The sequence below is a fragment of the Gymnoscopelus braueri genome (assembly GCF_963280865.1).
Source record: "Gymnoscopelus braueri genome assembly, contig: SUPER_20_unloc_1, whole genome shotgun sequence".
NCBI lineage: Eukaryota > Metazoa > Chordata > Actinopteri > Myctophiformes > Myctophidae > Gymnoscopelus > Gymnoscopelus braueri.
The window spans coordinates 615,748-625,317 of NW_027660990.1; the positions used below are offsets into that span (position 1 = coordinate 615,748).

General features: G+C 38.9%; 1 long non-coding RNA gene across 1 annotated transcript; it reads right to left on the bottom strand.

The window, feature by feature from the left end:
- Nucleotides 1-6,370: 6,370 nt before the first annotated feature.
- On the bottom strand, nucleotides 6,371-7,502 carry LOC308076662. Its single transcript, XR_013932306.1, has 3 exons — nucleotides 7,417-7,502; nucleotides 7,001-7,083; nucleotides 6,371-6,807 (listed from the first exon to the last, which is right to left on the bottom strand). It is a non-coding gene; the product is annotated as an uncharacterized lncRNA (long non-coding RNA).
- Between the last annotated feature and the right edge of the window lie 2,068 nt (nucleotides 7,503-9,570).

Below are 9,570 nucleotides of genomic sequence, written 5' to 3' on the forward strand. Positions count from 1 at the left end.
AAGGTGCTTATTCCCACGCTCCAAATGTTAACTCTTGCTACGGGGTAGTAGTTTAATGTAATAATCCATATCTTTCAATAAAGAAGTGTTTTAATACCGTCTATGGCCGAATGCCATTTTTTCACCCTCGCTTACTTCCTGTTTACATTGAGTGTAATTCCGTGTTTCACCAGATGGGCGCGTCACTACCGCCCCTTGGGAACTTCCGACAGAATCAGCCACAGACGGCATTAAACACTTCTTTATTGAAAGATATGGATTATTACATTAAACTACTACCCCGTAGCGATAGTTAACATTTTCTGCGTGGGGGTAAGCACCTTTATTTTCAATTTGTACATGTTTGGAGTGTCTACGGGGCATAGTGCAGAAAGTCCCCTGTGTCCATGGGGGTGAACCCTACAACTCTCGTAGATTGAAAACGTCAGAATCATAAATAAGTCTACGAGAGTTGTATTCTACAGCTAATATCGCATAATCATTTTAACCACTCGAAACCATTGTGCGACGAAGAACAAAATAATCCTGGCTGGCACAGAGACTTCCCTTGCAACATTTTGCTAAATTTATGGATTTAAGAACTATGAAGGGTGCACCAACATGAAAGTTTTTTTTCTAAAGCATTAGATGGCGAGCCAGAACATAATGAAAGGCTAATTGGATAGTTAAAAAATGTACTGGAACTCCAAGAGTCAAGACAGAACGCCTTATATTTGGCACACATTTGTGATAGCCTACTCTCACAGAGAATGAATCAAAATGTAAGCTATTAGGTGGCATAATAAACCGTAAACGAGCGGTCCCCCCCCCCCCTCCAAGACTGACCATGTAGCAAAGCCTACCGTCCTCATTATAATCATTCAATAATTTGAATGATTTTACTTTTATTCTCATTATACCCCGCAATGCCAGACGTAGGCTACAACGTCACATTATTAAGCATGATTCATCAGGATCGCTTTGCAAATCCACAAGCTCACACTGCAGCGCAGATTGAATATAGGCCTATTCGGGGCGCAACACCGTTGTCATAAAGTAACAAAGTACATGTACTCAAGTACTGCACTCAAGTACAATTTTTAGGTATTTTTACTTTACTGGAGTATTGCCAATTTTCAGTACTATTGTATTAGGCTACTTCTACACCCCAACGGCAAATATTGTACTTTTACTCCACTACAATCATTTGAAAACTTTAGTTACTAGTTACTTTGCTATTATCAATTATTATATTATAAAACAGACATTAACCACTTTAGCCCTATTTTATAGGCCTACATAGGCTATTTGAAAATAGCCGATCTACAAGCTCACAATGCATCTCATCGCAACACATTGTGATCTTGTAGATCTGCTATTTTCAAACATTAGTACTTTTACTTTTGGTACTTTAAGTACATTTTGATACTAATACTTTTGTGCTTTTACTCAATTTTGAATTCCGGACTTTTATTTGTAACCGAGTATTGATACTTTTACTTAGGTAAAATATCTGAGTACTTTTCCCACCACCATGCACTGACCGTTGTACGTCGAAGCATAAATTGGTCGTTACTGGATGGATTGCAGCTGCTACTTGAGAGAGACAGACTGCTTGAGATCGCTAAACATTAATCTGCTAGTTAACAAGAGAAATGACACCATCCAAAAGTATAAAGCAGGGGTCTTCAACAGGGGGTCCGGGACCCCTAGGGGGTCCTCAGAGTTACTACAGGGGGTCCGCCAAATCTTTGTGTGTTATCTTTACTTTTTTTTTACCTTAACCACTTGAACCCTGGCATCCCTTTTCTGAGGAGAACTTTAGCCAAAAATAGCAGATCTACAAGCTCACAACGCCTTGCGTTGTGTAGATCGGCTATTTTTGGCAAAGAGATATATAGGTGTAGAGGGGAAAAAAGAGCAGACCAAGTAAACAAAAAAAGTTTAATCTGAAACACAATTTATACAATATAGAGGGGGTCCCTGCTTCGTCTCTCTCAGCTAGGGGGTCCTTGGCCTGAAAACGTTGAAGACCCCTGGTATAAAGAGTATAAAAGATATGTGTAACAGATATGTGACAGTGCTGAAAACAGGGCATTTAAAGATGAATTTGGACACATTGGACAGCAGCAGTGCGTTCGGAAATTGCGCACCATGCAGAGCGCACTCGCCTATTAGTTTGTATTGGCCAGTGCACTCATGAGTTTCTTATACCTGGTGTCATCAATGCAAAGCCGTTGTGTTTCATCGGCTACACACGTTTTGGCTGTTTGCAAGCCAAGGAATATAATTTTAGACGGCAAGATGAAGCATGCATGGTACCAGGCAAGTTATAAAGTTTAATAAGCATCTTTCAGGTGGGGATATATTCTCTATGTCAGTCCATATTTTAAAATGAAAATAATAAAATCATTATCAAAATAATGTATTTTAATATAAAACATGGATCCACCGCAGCTGCACATGATTGTCCATCCTACATAAACAACGTGTGTGTGTGTGTGTGTGTGTGTGTGTGTGTGTGTGTGTGTGTGGCATTGCGTATTTCTCTCGGTCCGACCCGCGCCAGGTGTTCCATACAGTAGCGATCCAGATAAATATCAAACATTTTTGAAAATGATTTTGACGATGACAAAAAAGGGGGGAGGGGGGCTTCACCCGAGGGGAGGGGTTTTCACTCGAAATATCAAACTATTTTGAACGTGATCGGAGTGGCACCGATCGTCTTGTGAGCAACTCGGGAGGGTTCAGATTGGATCTTTGAACCCTCACACTAGACGATGTTTATGCCCGAGTTTCGCCCCCGATCTAGGCTGGGGTAGACACGCCCCCCCGATACTCGTGAGGGTTGTTTTTTAGCCCGATTATCTCGTAGTGTATGTCCACCTTAAGACTAAAATATTTTTATATTTAGTCGACTAGACTAAAACTATTTCAGAAGACTAAAATGGGACTAAGACTAAATGCCGTGTTATTCAAAAGACTAAGACTAAGACTAAATCAGAATTTGCTGTCAAAAGTAACACTGCTGGTGAGCCGTGGTTTGCCCATGCACTGTGATAAAGCTGATAAGGAATTAACTTTATAATAATATGTAAAAAGATGGTTTGGTACTAAGACCCCCAATACCCGTCCAGTCAACACCCAAAGAAATGATAGTCAGACACCTCCTGGTAAGTCAAAATTGATCAGTCTGTATTGCCCGAGCGTGTACACAGAGACAGTACAAGTTACAGACAAGAATAATAATCACACTGAAGTTTTAACAACAGACAATGTTATTTATACAGAGTTGGACATCCATGGCATCAGATATAGGTGTATTCTTCTGATTGGTTGTAAGACCCTCATACGTAGAAGGAAGTCATCAGGATGGACGGCGCCTGCTGTCTTCATAATAAGTTGTTGTTCATCTTATGGTATCCTTGTATACATCTTATGGTTCCATAAACAAGTTATCCCTTCGATATTATAGGACATGTGGCAGGTTTATCTGTGACAGGGTGACAGCTGACAGAGTAAATTAGTGACGATGTCAGGTCATACAGAGATATAGGTCATGTATAGAGATACAGGTCATTAGGACATTAGATCACACCATTTGACATTAAAGCGCAAAGCGTTGACAAGACATGTTTTAACTGATTGGGAACATTCTGGAGATAGCCACTACGGCAGCTGCAGCTACATGGCCTTGGTTTGCAGACAGAGAGACTGCTAGTAGAGAGTACAGGGTACTTTTAACATGACTGAGGTATTACAGGCCCATTATGAGACCATAATTAATAGGACATTTTAACCAGGTTAAGGACCCTAGACACATTATGATAATTCAGATAAGAGACCAAAATGACTCTATCACACTGTTTGAACAGCACATAGGCATTGATGGCAGCCAGGTCCAGCATGTTGTAAAAGACAGCCACTGGCCAGCGGCTGGTGGCAACTTTCACTGTGTAGTTGCGTGCCATCTGATCCAAAATGTCCACTCCCCACTTGGACTTGTTGTAATCGGTTACAGACTCTGGCTTTTTCTTGGGGTCTGTACCAATCACGATGGTAGGGTGCATGGTGCTCAAGATGCAAACTTTTTTTGGGGTTTGCTTTGGTAGATGGTCAGAGTTGCATCTGAGCTTTTCATCAATCTGGTGCTGCTTAGTGGTGCCTTGCTTTGCCGTGCGCTTGGAGGCAACTTTACTGGGTACGATGACTGAATTCGATGAGGGAGAATTTAATAAAACTGTCAAAACTAAGCATGTTGTATTTTCTAAGAATTGTGCAATGGTGCCATTTCATTCGTTTTGTATCCATTATTTTCAGTGCTTGTTTATAAAGTGATGTGATTGGTTTTATTATTGACTGTGAAGCCTGGCTCCAAACAGTAACACAGTATGATATATGAGAAAATATCATGGTGTAACACGTGTAACACCTTTGTATATAATGGACTTCAACCACTACCATATAAGGCATTAATCCTGGACTAGTGATCTGTAAGGTTCGACTACTGGAGCATTTAACACTTGCATGACTAAGCCATCAATATGATAGATTTTGAGAATTTAAAGTGGATTATCTTCTCTCATGAAGCTCTGAGAAAGTTCCCCTTTCATGACTTTTCCTAAATATTTGTTTCAAATCATCTGTTTTTTTTTTCTTTCTGAAACTTATTATAAATATGAAATATATACCATATGCCGTTATATTTCGGCAAAATTGACCGCTCTCCCCCTCTCTCCCCCATGGAAGAGTAGTTCACACCTCGAGACCCCCCGCAGAGTGGCCCGTAGACAGCAGACTCGCTGCTGCGCAACAAGTCTATGTTACCATGTCTGCTTATTATAAGCGACTTTGGGCTTGTTTTTCACGTCTTTCTATTATTATTGTTATTATTATATATATATATATATATATATATATATATATATATATATATATATATATATATATATATATATATATATATATATATATATATATATAATTACATTATAATGGTAATACTTTTCTACTCCACTACAGCTCAGCGGCAAATCTTGTACTTTTACTCTTTTCGAATTCAGTCATTGTAAAGTCACTTTAGAAACAAGCACTGAAAATAATGAATAAAAAACAAATGAAATGGCACCATTGCAAAATTCTTAGAAAATACAACATGCTTCTAGTTTTGACAGTCTTATTAAATTAGTTAAATTAAATTATTATTAATTGATTAATGTACTTTATTTAGTAAGACAAAAAACACAGAAAAACAGTACATGGAAGTAAAAATGAGATCCCCACATACACAAATCACAAATCATGATGACATGACAGACAGAAATACACACTAGCCTACTGCTTCATGTCTCACTGTTTTCTCAGGGCACAACGTATGCAGTAACATTTTCATAGACCTGCCTGCTTATTTCTCTCTCAAAATTTGGCAACCCATTTCACTGCGCTGAAGGGAGAGGAGAGGGACAGAGAGGGACACGAGAGGAGACGCTTCTGTCAGCGTGGACAGCTGATAGAATGAGAGCTTTACGCTCAGACAATTATGTGAATATTATATAATATAATATTGGTTTGTCAAGAGATATCCATGTGTTTTGGACAATGGAGATAGTCACGTAATTAGACAGTGGCTTTAGCGTTCATATAGGCTCCATGTTTCACTGAAGAGTTTAATGTGACGCTACAGATTGCGCTGTTTTATACGCTTTTTTTTATAAAGATTTTACATACAGAATCTGCAGTTACCATTACATTTTATAATACTATTTTATATATATATATATATACTAGATTACTATTTTATAATGTTTCTGCCTGCCTACAACAACAACATTATGTGGGCTCACTGTAATAGCTATTTAGAAGACAATGGAACCCCCCACTGTTTGGGGGAGAAAGTGTGAACTAGTCTGGAGCACAGAGGGGAGACAGTGGCCAATAGGATAGCCTGATTTGGGGATCAAAATTATCGTTTTTCAGGCAGTGTGGGGGATAATGAAACCTTAGTCATGCAAGTGTTAAGAGTAAATAATGATGAGACCAGACAGGTATGTATGATATAATAAAGAAGGGCCGGCTTGTATTTAGGAAAACAGAAATAAAGGGAATGGTACCAAAGCTACACACATACAACAGAGATAGAATGGACAATGAGCTCAATAACAGTGGCAAATGTAACTTGTAGTCACCTCTTGACCTTAGTGATGAAATCACTGTACATTTCACCTTTGTTAAACCCTTGGAATATTTTGGGTGAAAATACCCTTTAAGTTTAGGCTTCAGATCTATGGGTTTTAATCTATGGGTTATGATCTACGGGTGCACCCTGGTAAGTATCTGTTTTAGTTAATATCGTTTTAACTGTAGATATCCTTTTCAACTGTATTTATCTTTTTAATTGTTAATATCCTTTTTAACTATATGGTAAGTATGAATATGATGAACTATGGATCCATGAACTCTAATACCCAACACAGTATGACTTTACAATTAGATTCAGATCAACACACAATGATATACATCACTCCACTGTCAATAACCCCACCATGAATCACAGAGGTGTGTACTGTATGTGAGGGAGTCCACTGACAGTCCAACTACACTGTGGAGTGCAGTATTATGGGATGGATGTTGTGCAGATCAGTGTGTTGTGCTCAGTTCAGTTCTGTGTTTTGAGCAGTTCTGTCCTACCACACTGGTAGAACCACAGAATTAGTGCAGAGTGGGTCTCCAAGGAAATTCAAAAGATGGTCTTCACATGCATTCGATCCTGGGTTGGTAGCTCGCCATCCTTGGTAGACCTAAACTCTGGCCTCATCCAACAAACCTGACCTGTATGACAAGCATACAGGACCACATAAAAAACTATAATTAACAGTATTTCTTAACAGCATTTCACAATAGTGTCTTTCAATCAATCAAAAATAAAATACTATCTCTTTCCAGTAGTACAACACACTTCTTATAAAATACATTCTCATCGTGAAATAAAATAAGATGCATTGTAATAAAGTGCTTTTCTCACCAATGACATCCAAATAAAGTGCTCCTCTAACCACCTGGAATGGTGGTGCAGACAGAGGGCAGCTACACCCAGCACACACTCAGCTAGGAATGAAAGGTGTAGAAAATAACCTTACTTAGAAACCCATTTTATCAAAAGCTAAATTATGACAAAATGTACAAACATGAAATAAAAGCAACACACAGCCATCTACAGTGGTGACATGAAATAACTCTGTTCCATTTAGAGTGCCAAATATATCTCACATAATTAACCAGGTAGGTTAACTTGAAACAACAATGCTAGCATTAGCCAAACATTTCTGCTAACTCTGCATTGGCATTGCATGGTAACTTAGCCTATTAGCTGCTATCATGGCTAACATCATGGCTGCTTTAGCTGCTAAGGTAGTTAACACAAAGTTTATAGCAACTCACCAATGTTATCAGAAACAAACTCTTAGCCCTCTGGCAAGAGTGAGATGATGGGCAAGGTGTGTGTGCTGTCTGGTGTGGCTTCTATACTTATATTCAACTACTTAGTTAAAGTATTATTTTGTTCTTAATTAGGGCTCTGTGACTCTGTCTCTCTCAGGGATCTCTCCTGCAATGCAGGTTGCCAGGTTGGTTCTTGGGTATAGGGATTCACAGCAGAGAATTGGGGCAGTGACAGAGAGGGGCGGGAGGAGTAGTAGAGAGGTGTCATGTGATTGGGGGAATTCATCTGTCAGTCTCCTTGGCTGGCTTTCTGTCAGCAGCAGGGTTGTTGTTGACGGGTGCATACCGCCATTCCGACATACCACCATTCCGACATACCACCATTCCGACGTATAACCATTCCGACATACCGCCATTTCGACATATGTACCGCCATTCCGACATTTAGTCCCGCCATTCCGACAGTCCATAAATCCCAAATTCATTTTCATGGTGTAGCAACTCATAATGTAATAACGGCTCATAATGTAATAACGGTTCATAATGTAATAATTTAAATGTAATAAAAACTCATAATGTAATAATCAGCTCATAATGTAATAAAAAATGAGCGTAAAACGTAATAACAGATTTTTCTATAATGTAATAATGTAATAATGTGTTACATTATAAATCTCACGTAGCCGCTTATAATTTTATAAAAGTTCATAATGTAATAATGTCTCATATTGTTGAGAAAAGTAAAGTGTTACATCATAATAATCATTATCAGTATCATGGTCAGTATCAGTATCATGGTCAGCATCATGGTCAGTACCATGGTCAGTACCATGGTCAGTACCATGGTCAGTATCATGGTCAGTATCAGTAGCATGGTCAGTACCATGGTCAGTATCAGTATCATGGTCAGTATCATGGTCAGTACCATGGTCAGTATCATGGTCAGTAGCATGGTCAGTATCAGTATCATGGTCAGTACCATGGTCAGTATCATGGTCAGTATCATGGTCAGTACCATGGTCAGTATCATGGTCAGTATCAGTATCATAGTCAGTATCATGGTCAGTATCATGGTCAGTATCATGGTCAGTACCATGGTCAGTATCATGGTCAGTATCATGGTCAGTATCAGTACCATGGTCAGTATCATGGTCAGTATCATGTCAGTATCATGGTCAGTATCGGTATCATGGTCGGTATCATGGTCAATATCAGTACCATGGCCAGTACCATGGTCCGTATCAGTATCATGGTCAGTATCAGTATCATGGTTAGTATCATTTCAGTATTATGGTCAGTATCATGGTCAGTATCATGGTCAGTATCATGGTCAGTATCAGTATCATGGTCAGTACCATGGTCAGTATCATGGTCAGTTTCATGGTCACCATGATACTGACCATGATATTGATATGATAATGACCATAATTAACCATGATACTGGCCATGATACTGGCCATGATACCGACCATGATACTGACCATGATACTGACATGATACTAGCCATGATACTTATAGGGCGGGAATTTGATACCATAGTGCACTTGGTGATACAAGCGTGAAATTTGGCACAGATGTCCTTCATATGACCCTAATTGATAATCAACCTCTGGCCACGCAAAAATCCTAATATTTCAAGATGGCCACCACCAGTTTTCAAAATGGCTGCAACTGGGCCAACATTTTGGACTATATCACTTTCCTGGGGCTGTAAATCTTTGATTTCCCCCTTATTTTAATATAGGAGAATATGTTCTGAAGGTATTTCTACCAAGTAAGATAAAAATAATAATATTAGGTTCCAATATGGCGGCATATTTTCCAATATGGCTGCCGATAAATTGCATAAATGTACATTCACATGAGCTTGTAGCACATGTATTTGTATTAATTACCATACACAGAATCAAGTTATAGCACATTTTAAAGTGATTTGGTAGCTTTTTAATGACCTAGGGCAACAGACTTTTCAATATGTTCACCAATAAATACAAACACTTAGATATATATAGGGATATTTTCTCAAACAGGTGCTGACCTTTTTCTCTTTCCGTGGAAGGACAAAACTGTATGGCATCTGCTGAACGCATGAAAGAAGCAAAGACCTGATGACTTTGATCCAATAGCTGATGCATTTTCATGAAGGGGGATCCA